Genomic DNA, 18,431 nt, shown 5'->3' on the forward strand with positions numbered 1-18,431 from the left:
CACAATAGTTTGAATACAAAAATCAGGAACCATTAACACCTTCAGTTAGGTAACGTCGATTTCAGTTCAATATTCCTTCCTTCTAACGATGTTATTCAGTTCAGGGGAGGGTTCTGGAACCGCAGGGATAAATGCGTCCTTCATTAACCTCTTCACTGTTAAGACATCATTTTGAAGCTGAATAAAGACTGTTCGGTGTTACCAAGAACTAAATACAAGAATCCGTAATTGGACTAAAGGAGTTAAATCCAGAATGTCTGAATATATTGTGATGAAAAGTCTTGAGGTCCTTATGCTTGCTATTCAGTGTAATGTCTTCTAAGTTTTGTCGTTCTTATCTTTCACTCTATAACCAGACGCTATAATCCTGTATGTAATGGCCACAATCAAATCTCCTCCTCCGTCATTAGGCTGCCATCCCTCCAACAGGCGCCCCCATCCTATTTGTAACATCCCATCCATTTCCTCAATATCATCCTCGGTCTCCCACTGCCCTCCCTCCGCGTCATTCACGTACAGTTACCTCCACTTCTAACGGGTACAGCGGGTGGTGTGTTTGGTGAAATGTGGCACCATTGTGTTTGTTTACATCGTAGTAATAATAATTGAATGGACAGGCCCGGCAGAGCTTCCCCTCCGCTACAGTAAGTAGTATCCACAGAAACAATGTTCTGTCAAGTCATACTCTGTCTGCAAATCTAAGTGTTTGACACGTATGAAGATTGGTAGGTAGAGAGAAAAACAAATAGTAATGCCACTGGATCCCATTGCTTCTCTGACAGATGACTGTGAGGCGAGGTGGAGCGGAGAGGAGGAGGGGGATGGCGGACAGTGGTGGGGGTGCATGTATAGAAACTTTGTCGTGTTTCGTTTTGAAAGCTGAAGGGTGTGATTATACAGATGTTCTGAGGTCATCTGTAACTTCGTGTGCAATAACTTGTATTGGATGAATGTTGGAGTCTTAATGCTTGTCATACAATGTGGTCAACAAGTGAAGTTGAGCATAACTGTTAGAAGTGCGATGTCCGGTGTCTCTAAACGTGGTTCACCTGAGTCTAGTGTGTGTGTGTGTGTGTGTGTGTGACTCAACTGCTGTAACATTTTTGTATCTGAACCAGGGTGGCCATATGTTGATTCATGATTAAGCATGTGACACAACGGTCATGCCATGTTGTGGATCATCCAGTCAGTTTTACTGTGAGGGAAAATAGTCATTATATGCGCAAACCATGGTAGAAGTAGATGTCCTGTTGCATGGGATTATAGCTACTTTGAGTGTAGGACGGCTATTGGCTTGTTGTGCGAAAATTTTGTGCAGTCATCATACTGATGGATCACGCCGAGGTACTGAGACACTGTATTTGCATAATGAATAAATATCTTGTATTATATTTGAAATAACGGTGTTACTGATGTTCACTCCACAAATGGTGTCGTTTTCTTCAAGGTGCTATTTCATTTGTCTGGATACTTCTGACATAACATCCACAAACATTGATCATCGTTTATTATATTCTCTTTAAAACATACATTCATTAGTTTTCATACAAGTATTACACATTCAGGCCCTCCTTAGCTCCAGTCGGACTATACTATTTAATCGTGTGTCTACACTCACACAGCGTTCATGCAGAGGGAGCAACATTTCCTTTACCATGCATGTCTTTCCTTTGTCAGTCATTATATCACAAGGATTTAGTATGTGGAAACGGCTTCACAAAGTATATCGGTGGCCTGGTGCAGCTGGGAGAGCGTAAACCTGCGTATAGTCTACGTGTGTTTGTGCAGGGAGTCTGGTAATAAACTTCACCGACATATTCGCCTTCATGCCAAGATAGCAGCCAAAGTCGCGGTTTTGGTGACATACTGACTGACCACTGAACACTCTCTCGCCATCCCAGCAGTCTGAATGAGATCCTGCTTTCAAGCAATTGAAACATTAAAAAGTGCAGTGAACAATGCAATTTTATGTGTAAAGTAAGCTTGTTTTATGCGCCGTGTCATCACACAGGCTTATACAGCATAACACAGCCAAGGATAAGCTGGACCTACGGTATGATAAAGGTTAAGTGCTGCTGGAGCATCCAAGTAAACATAAGCAACATTGGTGCACCAGCACCTGCATGGTAAAACCCAACAACCGCGGTTCAGGCAAAATACTACCGGGTTCTGAAGCTACCCCACGTCATCCAATAAATTTACACAAGGTCACTGTTAAGGCTGCAATCCCGTCGTAGTGATGCGATATGATAGGCAAGTCAGTATCAGGTCTCGTTACCCATTATAAAAGAAGGGCCTGAATTTTGTGTGTGTGAGAGAGAGAGAGAGAGAGAGAGAGAGGAGGGGGGGGTATTGTTGTTTAGAGCCATCATACGACATTCATAATAACCACAATATCGACAATAGATTTTGATACTACGGACATCTGTGATGCCGTGTCCGATGACACTGAAGAATGAAAACAATATTCCCAAGGCAGTTAGAAATAAATCAGAATATTTGGTAGGTAAGGGGGGACTTCAGGAGAGGTTGGTCAGTGGCAGGGGTAGTAGGAGTCAAAGGAAATGTTGAAGGAACAGAGAGGGAGGGAGGGCTTGACCACCCTGCCTGGTGGCAAGGCGTGTGTGGAAGTGGACTATTGTAGAGTAGGAGCGAGTGAGGAGGTGGGCAGGTGGGAATAGGGTCATCACCCACATATGTGATATTTGGTGTTGGTGTGAGAAATACGGTATTGCTCCCTCTGGATGAACAGTGTGTGAGTGTAGACACACGATTAAGTAGCATAATGCGTCAGGAGAGGGAGAGGGAGAGGGAGAGAGAGTGTGAGAGTCTCTCTCTCTCTCTCTCTCTCTCAAATAGCCTGTAAACATGGAGGCTTGTTATGCATACACTGTCACAAGTGGGTGATATGAGGCTAGCGTCACCGTAGAAAGACACCCAAGGAGACAAGGACCACCCTATCCTTCCCTGGGTCTATTATGTCGTATTGTACCAACTTGTAATGACACCATGAATGCACCAGTCTCTCTCTCTCTCTCTCTCTCTCTCTCTCTCTCTCTCTCTCTCTCACACACACACACACACACACACACACACACACACACACACACACAAAATTCAGGCCCTTCTTTTATAATGGGTAACGAGACCTGATACTGACTTGCCTATCATATCGCATCACTACGACGGGATTGCAGCCTTAACAGTGACCTTGTGTAAATTTATTGGATGACGTGGGGTAGCTTCAGAACCCGGTAGTATTTTGCCTGAACCGCGGTTGTTGGGTTTTACCATGCAGGTGCTGGTGCACCAATGTTGCTTATGTTTACTTGGATGCTCCAGCAGCACTCAACCTTTATCATACTGTAGGTCCAGCTTATCCTTGGCTGTGTTATGCTGTATAAGCCTGTATGATGACACGGCGCATAAAACAAGCTTACTTTACACATAAAATTGCATTGTTCACTGCACTTTTTAATGTTTCAATTGCTTGAAAGCAGGATCTCATTCAGACTGCTGGGATGGCGAGAGAGTGTTCAGTGGTCAGTCAGTATGTCACCAAAACCGCGACTTTGGCTGCTATCTTGGCATGAAGGCGAATATGTCGGTGAAGTTTATTACCAGACTCCCTGCACAAACACACGTAGACTATACGCAGGTTTACGCTCTCCCAGCTGCACCAGGCCACCGATATACTTTGTGAAGCCGTTTCCACATACTAAATCCTTGTGATATAATGACTGACAAAGGAAAGACATGCATGGTAAAGGAAATGTTGCTCCCTCTGCATGAACGCTGTGTGAGTGTAGACACACGATTAAATAGTATAGTCCGACTGGAGCTAAGGAGGGCCTGAATGTGTAATACTTGTATGAAAACTAATGAATGTATGTTTTAAAGAGAATATAATAAACGATGATCAATGTTTGTGGATGTTATGTCAGAAGTATCCAGACAAATGAAATAGCACCTTGAAGAAAACGACACCATTTGTGGAGTGAACATCAGTAACACCGTTATTTCAAATATAATACAAGATATTTATTCATTATGCAAATACAGTGTCTCAGTACCTCGGCGTGATCCATCAGTATGATGACTGCACAAAATTTTCGCACAACAAGCCAATAGCCGTCCTACACTCAAAGTAGCTATAATCCCATGCAACAGGACATCTACTTCTACCATGGTTTGCGCATATAATGACTATTTTCCCTCACAGTAAAACTGACTGGATGATCCACAACATGGCATGACCGTTGTGTCACATGCTTAATCATGAATCAACATATGGCCACCCTGGTTCAGATACAAAAATGTTACAGCAGTTGAGTCACACACACACACACACACACACACTAGACTCAGGTGAACCACGTTTAGAGACACCGGACATCGCACTTCTAACAGTTATGCTCAACTTCACTTGTTGACCACATTGTATGACAAGCATTAAGACTCCAACATTCATCCAATACAAGTTATTGCACACGAAGTTACAGATGACCTCAGAACATCTGTATAATCACACCCTTCAGCTTTCAAAACGAAACACGACAAAGTTTCTATACATGCACCCCCACCACTGTCCGCCCTCCCCCTCCTCCTCTCCGCTCCACCTCGCCTCACAGTCATCTGTCAGAGAAGCAATGGGATCCAGTGGCATTACTATTTGTTTTTCTCTCTACCTACCAATCTTCATACGTGTCAAGCACTTGGATTTGCAGACAGAGTATGACTTGACAGAACATTGTTTCTATGGATACTACTTACTGTAGCGGAGGGGAAGCTCTGCCGGGCCTGTCCATTCAATTATTATTACTACGATGTAAACAAACACAATGGTGCCACATTTCACCAAACACACCACCCGCTGTACCCGTTAGAAGTGGTGGTAACTGTACACTCGCAATCCAAAGAAAGTATCCAGAGCTTGTCGATGCCGTGGCCAGGAAACCAAGAACTGTCCAGTGTTCGGACACAGCTTCAAACCCCCTCCCCTCCTCCTCCTTCGTTCCATATGAACTACCAGACCTCCCTTGATCGAGAGGTAATTCAGTCCTGTGCTTCACGGCTTCAAACACACACACACACACACACACACACACACACGTTAGATAAAATAAGGAACTAAGACAGGTCACTACGAGCTTGACCCAATCCTGTTAAACAATAAAACCCGCTCTGTCTTCTACAGCCTCAGTATAATTAATGTAATTCACTAAGCAGAAATATCTGTGACATATGTGAGGCGTGTTCATCCCTAAGCTAAATAAAACAGTCAGTCAGTAGCATGAATATAACTGCAGTTTCCTTCATGAATGAACAACGGTGTCTGAAGAGTGTCAGTGTTATTCAGTATGTCTACATAATTATGTTTTACGTCTTCCTAATCGGGAGAATCGTATTTTCATTAAGCTAAATAAACTCATCTGGCAGTTACAATAACACATTACCAATTAATATCAATTGATAATTCCAGTTAATTTGAAAATATTTCGGAAACTGCCGCACTATCATTCTGTTTACCTCTTTGTCTTTCACGTCTTCATCTACAGAAAGAGTTTATTCTCACTTATGCTGAATAAAACTGCCTTTAGCAGCAGTGAAATATCAATCAGTGTGAAATGGTAAGTGAGAAAGTGTCTGTGCTTCCCTCTGTCCGTCCATCCTAGTGTCAGGTCTCTTCACCCAGTGGTACTACGCAGATATGGTGACGTCACGGTGTGGAGGACTGTCTCCTCCCATTTTTCTCTCCACTCCCCCCACTCATCCCCCAGCCTCTGCTGGGGGGGTGAGTTAAGCTGCTTTTGTGACACCTATGGGAGAGAGGCAGAGGCAGACATACAGTGACTCCAAGTTTTTGTTTTTTTTCTTTTATCTGTTCAGTACTGTGTTGGCTCTTATTATTTTGTTCTAGTTATCATCAGATGAATTTACCCAGATCAGAAAGAGACTGTGGAGTGGAAGGGATGTGGAGTTAGCTAAAGTATAGTGAGCATGATGTAATGGTGATGAAGAGTTAATGAAACTCTTTATAATGCTCTCACTATACTCTCATCTTCTTTCAGTTCCTTGAACAATCACGTATTCCATGTTTTAATATAATTAACTGGAGCATGGAAGCTGAAGTTAGGGTATATAATTTGCCTCAGTAAACAGACGTGAGAGAAAAGACGCGAGAGAAAGAGGGAAGAGGAAGGGGAAGTGGGGGGATAGTTGCCAAACACTTCTTAGAATACTGAACACCTTAAATCAATTTAATCCTACTGTATGCAAATACCCACTAGAATGCACATCAGGTCGAACAGTAAAGGTGATTGCTAAGCTTATCATTTAAAATTGCCTTGACATGGGCGGGAGATGAAACAGTTTATATTGTGGAAAAATATGAACATTAAAAACTCACTTGACCAGTTACTCTTTTTTAGTAAAATTTTGCTAAATGAATGCATGATCGAGTGATTATTCATTATATTTAAATATTATACTCCACAAATATATACATGCACAGCGATGCACAATAAAGCTATCACAGACCAAAGATGAAACAATTTATCACTGTTTATCACTGCCTGGCAACCTCTTGTAAGGTGTATCCACAGCGTGACGGTGTGCGAGAGCTGGACACAAATTTGCCCTTGTATGACTTGACCTAGTAGTTTTATTGGCCTTGCTAGTGTCTGTCACATCTTCCTCTACGAGAGAGTCTGTTAGCACTTAATCTGAAGCATGTGGAGCCAAAAATGAAATAAGTCAACATGAATCAATAATCCAGAGTCTGTTTTTGTATGTTTGTATGTCTGTTTATATGACTTAGGAGACAATTTCCTTCCGATGATGGATGTAATCGTCTGTCTTTAGTAATAATAAAATAGCACACATCGTGAATTTCAAATGGCATGTATCTATCTGTGTGACTCCTTTTCCTTGCCACAATAATTTATACTCGTATTCATCTTGGTTACTGAATGTGTTTGTTGATATTTAGAACAATAACGACAATGTCGAATCCCTCCAAGGCATTTGCCTGTCTTTCCGTCTCTTTGTCGACCTCTCTGAAGACGACTTTTGCCAGCAACATGGCTCTCTGAAAGAGTTCCAAGCAATCTTGAATGTTAAGGAAAACATTACAATATTTTGCATTTCAAGCTAATATAATGTTCATTCCTTTTTGCATTACGTTTGTTTATTATGTTACTGTGCAGTGGGAATTTATTATATATGCACTGCGCTCACAACCACTGATTTCTACTCAAGGGTGCCGCGTTCCGACTCAAGTATACCGAGGGAAGAGAGGAGAGGGGGACGAAACCAGCTCAACCCACCTCTTCCCCAGCTCCCAACCCTCCCCAGTACCTCTCCCCAACCCAACCCCCACCCGCCATTCTTAACTATCAGTTACATGTCAAGCTGACCTCATAGTTAACACTCATGGCCACACACACACACACACACACACACACACACACACACACACGAAACACTAGGGAATGTAAAGTAATACTTAACTATCGACACGCTGCAGCAAGAAATTAATGCTTTTAACGTTGACAAAGACTAACAACGGCCAAAAAGATTAACAACGGCAATCCCAGGCCTCCTGCGTTGAGTGCACTGCTTTGAACACACACACACACACACACACACACACACACGCACACACACTTACAGGCACAGGCAAACAGACACACAGACACTGACACACACACACACACACACAGACACACACACACACACACACACACACACAGACACACACACACACACACACACACACACACACACACACACACACACACACACACACACACACACACATCCAAACCCAGACCCACAACCACACCCACCCACCCACACCCCCACACACACACACACACACACACACACACACACACACACACACACACACACATCGAAACCAAGACCCACACCAACACCCCCCCCACACACACATAAATACACGTACTCACAAAACACACCCACACACAACACACACAAACAAAAACAAGCACACACACACACACACACACACACACACACACACATAAGCAAAAGATTGCGTGCACACGCGCATGTGGAGAAGCATGCATTCACACACGTCCCATCCACGTGAACTCTCTCTCTCTCTCTCTCTCTCTCTCTCTCTCTCTGTATGTGTGTGTGTGTGTGTGTGTGTGTGTGTGTGTGTGTTTGAAGCCGTGAAGCAAAGGACTGAATTACCTCTCGATCAAGGGAGGTGGTTGTTGTTCACATGGAAGGAGGGAGGGGGAGGGGAGGGGGTTTGAAGCAGTGTCCGAACACTAGACTGTTCTTGATTTCCTGGCCACGGCATGGACAGGACCTGGATAATTTCTTTGGATTGCGAGTGTACATCCTTTTAGTTCATCTCTCATGGTCCATCCTCTCTACATGGGCAAACCATCTCACACGATGCATATTTCATGTAGCAAAATGTTACAATGAAACATCTCTTTGGCTCTGCATTATCCATACAACCGTATTTGGATATACATTTTGTACAGACTTAGTCCTGGTATTAAGTGTCTTAAGAAACTAGCCCTTGTTACTCAGGGTTTAAGGCACGCGTTTTTTTTTTTTTTTTTTTTTTATGTACGTAGCTTTTGGTTCAGCTTTGGACACGCCAAAATGTGTTTTGCATGTTGAATTGAAGTTTCTGATCAATCTACTGTATATTTTGTAACCTCATCTGCCCAGGGAAGTTCCCGAGTGGTAATCACAAATCGAAGCGTGATGGCTAGCAACTCGCGGTACAATGTGCCAAGCGAGGTACCACATCTTCCTTTCATTATGCTTGCACCTGTCTGAGTGTGTTTCAGCTCCATAAAATAAATATTAGGTGATGAAACTTCTAACTAATGAATTATTTCGTCTTTTTCGATACACTAATCCCAGCTTGGCAGAACAGATTATTATTTTCTCAATAGTGAGTTATTCGGGAACGTAATAGTTTTGGACATATCCTGATATTATGTCTCTTTTCCCACACAGATTGTCACACTAAGATCACTGGTTAGTGGTGCACTGTGTAGACATGACCTGCTGATGGTGAGTGATGATCACAGCCAGCATCTGCTTGACATAAGTCAGGTGTTGGCGTCGGCTGGAGCCTTCCTCACGCCAGTCTTCCTCGCCACCCAACACGCACTCCTGCACACCGCCCATCCTTCACACCACACAAAAGGATCCCACCTCACTGCCATCATCATTTTCCACAGCGACCCCACTGCCTTCCTCCTCCTCCTAGGAAACAGCAGAGAGTGGAACCCCAGCCACCTCATCCTCTTCTGTCTCAACCCTCACCTCAACACCACGTCAGTGATCAATCAACCTGTCGTCCAGCGTTCAGAGTTCATTTTGTTGCTGCAGCCACAAGAACGAGCGGGTCGTCAACGCTTAATCGCCTACACCAGTATACCCACAAGCACTAGGGCACCAGTGGGAGTCTGGAGCACCGAGAATTTTCACACCAGACATGCATTCTTCCCTGATCGCTTCAGGGACTTTGGAGGACGGGTTCTAGAGTTAACAGTCGTCTGTTACGACCCACCGTTCTTATACTACGGAAAAGATGGCAAATGCATTGGCGGAAACGCAGACGTGCTTCAGATCATTGGTGATAAATACAACTTCACTTATAAACTCAGCTTCAACGACACAGTCATATGTGGAGTCAAGGAGAATGGAACCTGGAATGGGGTGCTGAGCGATATGATGTACAATAATAAGGACATGGTGATCAATGCAATGAATCTTAACATGGATCGGTCCAGTGACTTTGACCACACCTACCCCTACTGGCGAAACAGTTTTGCGGTTCTCCTAAGTGTCCCACCGCCTATACCCCGCTGGAGGAGTATCTTGTACCCTTTTTCCGCTCTACTGTGGGGCTTAATTCTGGCTTCCACCATCGCTGCTGCCTCTCTGTTCTCCTGCTTACTCCACTACCTCCATCACCTCAGTGACCCCTTCGACATTATTCTCAAGGTGATTAACCCCTTTGATCTGCTACAACACTTGGCGTTGCTGGTTACGTTAACATTTTATTTACTTAACTCTGGGATACTGGCTGCTAAAGTTTTGCTTTGACTATAGTAAAGAAGCCTTCTCACTGGAAAGGACAGTCTTATGTGGAAGGTGACAAACATGGTGGCTGAATTTACTGTCAGTTTGAGACACGAGGTTAGTGCAGACAATGTGATCTCTCTGAACGTATTATGTAATTCTAAAGAATAATGCAGTTCTTGAAGTTGCTTAGTACTTCTTGACCATAACCACCAAGGAATTGTTTGTCATTCCCGGTTATGAATTTATATATGGTATTACGACTTGCAATTTAAAATATTTGCATGACAGTTGAAAATATAAAATATTTTTGCCCAGTAGGGCTGTCTTGTGCAGGCAAGGTAAAATAATTGACTGCAATAAACTTATAACAATTATCATATTAACTGCAAATAATATTATTCTAGTTTTGAAATGTACTTGCATTGTATGTTATTGTATTTGAAAACCCATTTTTATAATTATATCCGTTTATGTGTATTTTGAACCTCATCTCATTCGTTAACAAGAGAAATCCGAAAGTTCAATATTAATAACTGGTTTTAATTAGAAAAGCAGAAATGAATACTAGTCCACAAATCAAATATACTGTATTTGTAAAAAATATATTTCAGTTTTCAGTACAATTATGGTTATCATTTTACAAACTAGTTATAAAGAAGAATCAGCCAAGCCATAGTATTATATTACTTTACCAAGTAATTGCTCCATGTCTCGTCCTTGCTGAAGGGACTGGATGAACACTTACAGCCCACGGGATCTATCCTGAAAATGAAAAAAAATAATATAACTGTACACCAAAAAAGCGAAGGAAATGTTCTCTGGGTAAAGATGAATTATTACACAGCAATTATAAGTATATTGAGGACATGGTTGGAGTTCCTTCTCAGTAGTCTCAAAATTACCAGGCGAAAAAGCAGTAAAGTTTATCATTCTGTATCGGATAAGTGTAGGAAAAAGAAGAGGCCTAACCTCTTGCACTCCAGTCTAGCTATTTTCAGTCATTTGAGTAACAACAGTCTGGATTCACACACATACGGTCAACTGTCTCCCGTAACTAAAGTTTGTCTTCGTAGGAAGAATTAAAAACACAAAAGGATTTTCCTGTTTCATTTCCTCTCTCCTTCCTGTAAAACCAATCCTAGCGACGCCAAGGTTTTGATCGGAGAAATTATTTGGTTATGCAGGAAGATCAAAAGACATGTGAAGTTTCTGAGCTCTCATTTCCTTCGTGAAAGAATGCATGTTACGGCACAAACTTGACCATAAGCCTCTTAGGAAATCTGGGGCCAGACAGACAAATTCATAAATGTTATACATTAATCTAACTTCATTTAAGTTATCACTCTGATGTATAGGCTAAGGTATCTGTTAATTATCTGTGATAAGAATCTAATTTCATTTGAGTTGCCACTCTGATGTATAAGGTTTATGTTAATTATCTGTGATAAGAAAAATATCATCTACGCATGTTACAGTAATTGGTTTTATCAACATTCTTCTGTGGCTTTGTAAAAAGAACTTTATTTCAGCTCTTCCACGTGATACCCAACACCCTTGTGTGAAAAAAAAAAAAAAAAAAAACTCAATGACCCTTTTGGATTTGAGAGGTATACATAATTCTAAGTCTTCAAACCAACATTACCTTCATAGTACTGCTTAGTTTATTATCTGGAACTGTGTGAGAATCAGGTGCTATACTGTAATCGAGAATTTTGTAGAATTCCATATTTCTGATACATAAGTTACTGCACAATAGGAAGGGCACAGTTTGTTTTCTTTTTTACGAAAATGACATTTCAAATTTCTTAAAATTCTTTTCAGGAAATTGTATCAAACTATCTCAAGAATTTCCTTTGCACGATGTTTCTGGCGTGAGTTCAGTTATATAAGTTGGATGACATATTCGTATGAGACGTATTATGCAACTCTGGGTAAAATCCACCTGGACACAAATAATACACAAGCAGGGGTAAGGAGCACTGTCTGGCGCAAGTGCCCTTTGGAATATATGAATTGATACTGCAGTGAAGTTGAGGGAGCAGCCAAGGAAATGATTTTGTAGGAACTCTGAAGAAATGCACTTTGTTGAGAAACTGCTGAGACAATTTTATCCGGAATTACCAATCTATGATTACTGAACTATTATAAGCAGGTCCTCCGATCTCTGTGAACCTGCAACTTTGGTGTTTTAGCAGCAATTTCAATTAATCAGTTCAAAATGATGCCAGGTAAACACACATACACAAGTTTAGGGAGACTTCTTCAACTCCAAGGTTTAGATGATTATTTCTCATTCACTATGTGGAACAGATAGTGTCCAGGGTGATGAATCAGGCCATGACTATCAAGACGGTTACAATATCCATGGCGTAAATTACCATCTTACATCCCAAAATATAAATTTTCCTCAAATTTCCTGGTCCAAACATTCTCAGTCCCCTTCTTTAAATTCACAGATGACTAATTCCTACATAAACTCCCAGGTTGTGTCGGGTCTGCTGGGTCAGTCCATGAATGACAGTAGGGTGCGGGTGTTTTCGTGGGCGCGTGTGTGGCTGATTTTCTGGTGGGTGGCTGTGGACATCTTAGCAGCGGCCTACATGAGCAACCTTGTGTCAGTGCTCACCGTGCCCGTCTACCCACACCGTATACAGACGCTGCAGGAACTGGCTGAATCTGTTATCATGTAAGAGTAGCATAATTTCTTTTTTTATAAATTATCATTTCTTGCCATTATCAATGTACCTTTTTTGCAAACACTATGTTAATGCTCACAATGCCTGCCTATCTGCACCTTTTCCAGGTGCTGAAGGAACTGGCTCATTCAGATATAATTAGTTTTTTCTTCTCTCCATTTTCTCCCTTTTGATTTAAACTGGTGTTGGAGAGGAACACCTTAATGTCATGACGCCGATAAAGCTGGGTGGCTCACTTGCTTGGTTATACAAACGCCCCCTCAGGTATTTTCCTATTCCCGCAGAGGAGGATTGTGGACTGCAGGTGGGCATCGTCTTCAATCCATTGTGTCCCCAAGTCAGATGAACCAAAGGTAGCAACTACTGCAACCCTACTAGCATTGAACTTTGGGACAAACAGAAGGCTCAGATATAGCGTGAGAGCAGCAGCATCTCAATCCATTTACTTTAATCATTATGTATTTTAATCATTTTACTTTCATGTTAACTTTATGTGTGATGTCACCGTGCCCCTCTACCCACGCCTTATTGTCACTGGAGGAACTGGCTGAATCCATCTTAATGTGTGGGTCTATTTGCAAATTTGTGTTGCAGTTGTTCTTTGTGTCACCATTTTCACGCTTCAAAGTTTCACAAACTCTGTCAACCTTGAAATCACAAAGGAGAAATCAGACACCCGATGGATGATTTGCTTAATAACCTCTTTATTTTAACTAGGGTTAATTCTTGTCATTCCTTTTCACTCTGGTCACCCTTCACCTAGACCCTGTGTGGAAGACTATGGAGGCTATATTTCCAAGATTTTACAATTCTTCAACAACCTCATCTACATCAGTTTGATGGAAGGAATGTTAAGACAGTCATGAAACGCTAACTTTCTTTTTCCCTGTGGTCTTCCCACATTCTCGCGTTATATGATGGAATAAGAAAGCATAGTTCTTTATATCTTTTCTCCTTCCTCCCGGCTCCCAAACATATCTTGCTCACAATGGACCTGTTCAAACTGTGGCCAATTTACGATATATTCTGATGTAAACTTCATGATCGTTTAGGTTCGAATGAAAACTAGAAGAATGCCCTGTTCCACTGGGCCAAGTTCTGGACCCTTTTCTATCACTGCCTGATGTAATGTGAGTGATAGTGAGAAGAGGAAGGCCATGAAGGTGAACCAAAGAATCAGACTGATCTGTGTTTAGTTTTCATCCTGGCTTAAATAGTTAAACTTTGTTCCCAGATTACATCCATTTCATGCTTCACTGAAGATATTCCCTAACACATAACGCAGGATCGTACACCTCTGTCTCCCGCATCCAGACCCTGTAGAGCAGACTTCAGAGACTTCATTGACCACCCCCTCAATAATCCAGCTACTGTTTATCTCTCCATGGGATTTGGCATGTACAATAATAATCTGGGTACATTTCCCGCGAAATACTCTGACCTTAAAGACGTTGACAACTTAATATAAAGACAAACAAATAAATAACAGATTATAGCTTATGCTAGGATTCTGCGCCGAACTCAATACTGTTAAATATTTTTACACGAAAAATAGTTTGAGACTTTTAAAGAAGTGTTACAGCTTAATCTAAATCTACATCTACTTATTCTTAATCTTCTTCATCCAGCCCCAGCATGGTAGACTACGGGTCGTTTCTTCCCCAAGCCCTCCTACAATCAACCAACCCTGTGTACCTCACTCTGGGGCGTCGATTGTACCTCGAACCCGTCGCCAACGTTGACGACACTGACACCTTCCTCCTGATGCAGGTTCAGAAGGGCACTCACGGCTTCATCGACTCTGTTGATTATGTCATTGTCCTTCAGATAAAAAGGGATCTTGTTCGTACTACGTATATCATGGATGAAAAGGTAGGAGACTCAGTGTGGGTTTATAAGTCTCTGTAAAAATCACTTAATATGTTACTGAAATCCCACTAACGCAGGCAACGGTTTTCAGTGAAGACAGTTAAAATCAGATCACTTCCTTTCTCCTGAGTGGCATTAAATGAGCAAAACATAAATCAACATTACCTACGTCTTCAACCTTTACGGGATAATTCCGGTTGAAGAACCTTAGCCCACTAGACCACCTGGCCTCCATTTGTTGGGTTTATCGTAAAAAGATACTAAGAAATAATTTCACTAAAATAATTATAATCATGCCGACACTTACTCCCACCTAATGATGGGATGGGAGAAATTATTCTTAAACTAAGGCATATTCCACATTTATATTGCTTCCACCCGACTACTGTATATTGTTTACCTTGAGAGAGCTCTGACTTCACACACACACACACACACACACACACACACACACACACACACACACACACACACACACACACACACACACACACACACACACACACACACACACATGAATTTAAAACTGTCCTGCTGCTAAAGAAGACGATGCATCTTATAGTCTCACTTTTTGGGGTGCCAATGAGTGTGACTGTGAAGACCAGCCCTGGATCCGCAAACTTTACAGCACAGTCGGCATGCCAAGTCCGGCTTTGCTGGTAGAACAGTGTTTTGGTTGTCTCTGTTATTTATGCTCCTCTCGGGCCACGTTTCAAGCTTATTCGAGATGAATATTTCATTTTCATTGGGTTTTCTCAGAGGCATTAGTTCAATATCTCTTATGATATTGCCTTCTTATATCATCTCTCTATCACTTCTTTTGTCCCCTGGGTTGCGGCGTCCTTCATGGACTTGAGTACACAGGACCTGGCAGGAAATACGGTGCACAGGCATGCGGGACACGTGCCCGACCCATCTCAGCTGCTTTATAGCCAGCATGTTTTCTAGGCTGGTTGAATTTGCCTGCTGGAGAATTTTTAAGTGAGGGACTTTATCCTCCCATGTTATTCCTATGATGTGCAGTAAGCATTGGATGAGAAACGACACAAGCTGTTTGATGTGACGCTTGTAGGCAATCCAGAATTCAGCACCGTAAAAAAAAAAAATAATAATAAGTTGGAGTGGTATACAGCCTTATATTGATACTTTCGTCTCGATTCAGGTTGGTGTCTTCAAAGACTCTGCACCTGAGACTTCCAAGCAAGGCTGAAGAGTGGTTGATTCGTGCAAGTACTTGTTTGTCAATGTTATGCTTATCTGTGTGCATACATCCAAGGTAAAATTCTTCACCTGCTTTACATTTTCGCTGTTTATCTGAAATGCAAGAGGCTGCTGTATTGTTTTTCTGAGATATTATTTCTATTTTATAGACACTTATTCTGAGCTCCATTGCATGGTTTATGTTGAAAACGATAATGAGACTCTGTTGTAGGGTTTTTGGGGTATGTGCAAAGACAGCACAGGGATCAACATAATGTAGCTCTGGGAAATGAGCTATTTCAGGCTTCCATTGCGCATGATGACGTTTGAGATTAATAATTTACCGTCCAGATAGAACTGAAATTTTATTTCATAATCAGCGTTCATTTGTTGGTGGCTTAATAACGTGACTGAAGTGAGATAGATGTTGAAAAAAACATGAATCAACACAAATTCTTGCTTTACGCCCGCCTCCACGTTGAAGGGATCGGATTTCCTCCCGCCTGTGGACACATGAGCATTCATGTTGTCATCCAGGCTATTCCGGATGTTTAGAAACTTGTTTGGAACTCAAAACTGTGAAACAGCATTCCATAAAAGTTCTCTGTTCATTGTGTCAAATGCTTGTACAAGATACAAGAATGCAATATATAAGTCAGGGTTCTACTCGTGACTTTTCTCTTGTTTCTGTCGGGCAGCAAAGATTTTATTATACTTCGTACTTTCCAAAATTCACAATGTGTTTCACGAAGTGTTGACTCAAATGTTTTGTCAATCTCGATAACATTATCTTGGCCAGTACTTTGCCACATTCACAAGGAGTGAGATGCCTACGTACTCACGATTTGAGCAGACCCCATTCTTCCTGTAGATGGTTAAAATAAATTTTCAAAAGTAAGCCATTCAGATGGAAATCGTTCTTGTTTGCAGATACTTAGGATGAGATCATAGAGGAGCTGGTGTAGTAACTGGCTACCCACTTTGATTAGTTCAGATGGTATGCCATCAGGGCCAGGGCTTTTGGTATTTATTAGAGATCGGATGGCCTGAACAGCTTCCCGAAGTGTACGTGGGACATCGAGATCTGGTACTTGAGGAGCATTTGGTATGCTATCAAGGATATTTTGCTCCACCGGGTTTCTGGAATTCAGTAAGGTATTGAAGAGTTATGTCCGTGTTTCGTGGAATTCTTCCTTGTCATTCAATAGCTGTTCCTCGGCTGACCGAACACAGATTATGCTGTGTTTCATTGACACCTGAAGGGTTCTTATGGATTTGTAGAACCCATGTTGGTAATTTCTATCAGCCAGTCTTTGGAGCTGTATTTCTTCCTCTGTCTACAATTTGCTCTCTATGTCACGAAGTTTTCCGTAGGTATCACATCTGTAACTCTGCTGCTAGCATGAGCCAACCAGTTGTTGTGTGCTTTATTCTTCATTGCAAGGTTAGGTATGCCCTCAGCATAATCATCAAACCAATCTTAATGTTGACGTGCGGAGAAGCCTAGGGTTTCTTCTGCAGTACTTTGAAGCAGGGTCTAATGTTCAGTCTCTCTGCATCTAGGTTTGTTGCGTTGTTATTTGGGTCAAGTGGTGAGCATTGAGAGAGGTTGTCTGGAGTAGTGCTGTGGAAGGCTTTATAAGGTGGCGTGTCCATTAAAATACTAGTTTAGTTTCTTGGTGGATGATCTATAGAGCCGTATATTTAGTAGCAGTTTTATTATTATAAGGTTATGGTCTGTTGATAGCTCAGCACCTCTCATAGCTTAAGTTATAAGAAATTCTTCGATCTCGCTGTCTTACAATGACAGTGAAATAGGTGCTGGTGTCCTGATCATGGGTGCATCCATGTGGTACTGTGTTTATTCTTAAGTTGAAAATTGTTGTTGTCGACGACCATACTGAGTTGAGAGGATAAGGAAAGCATTCTAAGGTCATTGTTGTTCATGTTATCGACATAATGACAGCATATAATGCCTTACCAGACGTAATTATCTTTTCCTACCCTAGCGTGGCACTTAGCAAACGGTAGCATTATGTGGCACTTAGCAAACGGTAGCATTATGTGGCACTTAGCAAACGGTAGCATCCAGAGAGGCACAAAGGGGACCTTTGATAGTGTTCTTAGAGTCAAGCACTGGTGCACAGGCATTGAGCAGTGTTGCATTTTGGCCGTTAGAGAGTGGTATGTGGCAGGACATCAGCCTCTTTGATATAACGAAAGGTGATTCTTGGATCTTCTGTAGTAGCTTCCTCCGGACTGCAAACCCAGTATTATGTTTCTTTTTTCATTGTCTGGGTATCCCCCCCAGAAATATGTATACCATTCTCCTTTTCTCAATAGGCTGCCCTCTCCTGAGAGGCGACTGTCAGACAAGGCAGAAATGTTAATTTTATATTTTTCAGTTCATGTAGAAATAAGGGCCGTTCTACAGCATGTTCGTGTGTCTTGTTCAGTATCAAGCAAGGGTCATATATTCAAGGTAGCAAAAGTCAGAGGGACTCTTTTGGTTTTTCGACGGCAGTTTGGGATCTCTTGACAAAAGTGACTTTCTGTCCAGGTGGTCCAGAGCATCAT

This window comes from Coenobita brevimanus, chromosome 44 (assembly GCF_032717465.1).
Source record: "Coenobita brevimanus isolate Jiangsu-jjx chromosome 44, ASM3271746v2, whole genome shotgun sequence".
Taxonomy (NCBI): Eukaryota; Metazoa; Arthropoda; class Malacostraca; order Decapoda; family Coenobitidae; genus Coenobita; species Coenobita brevimanus.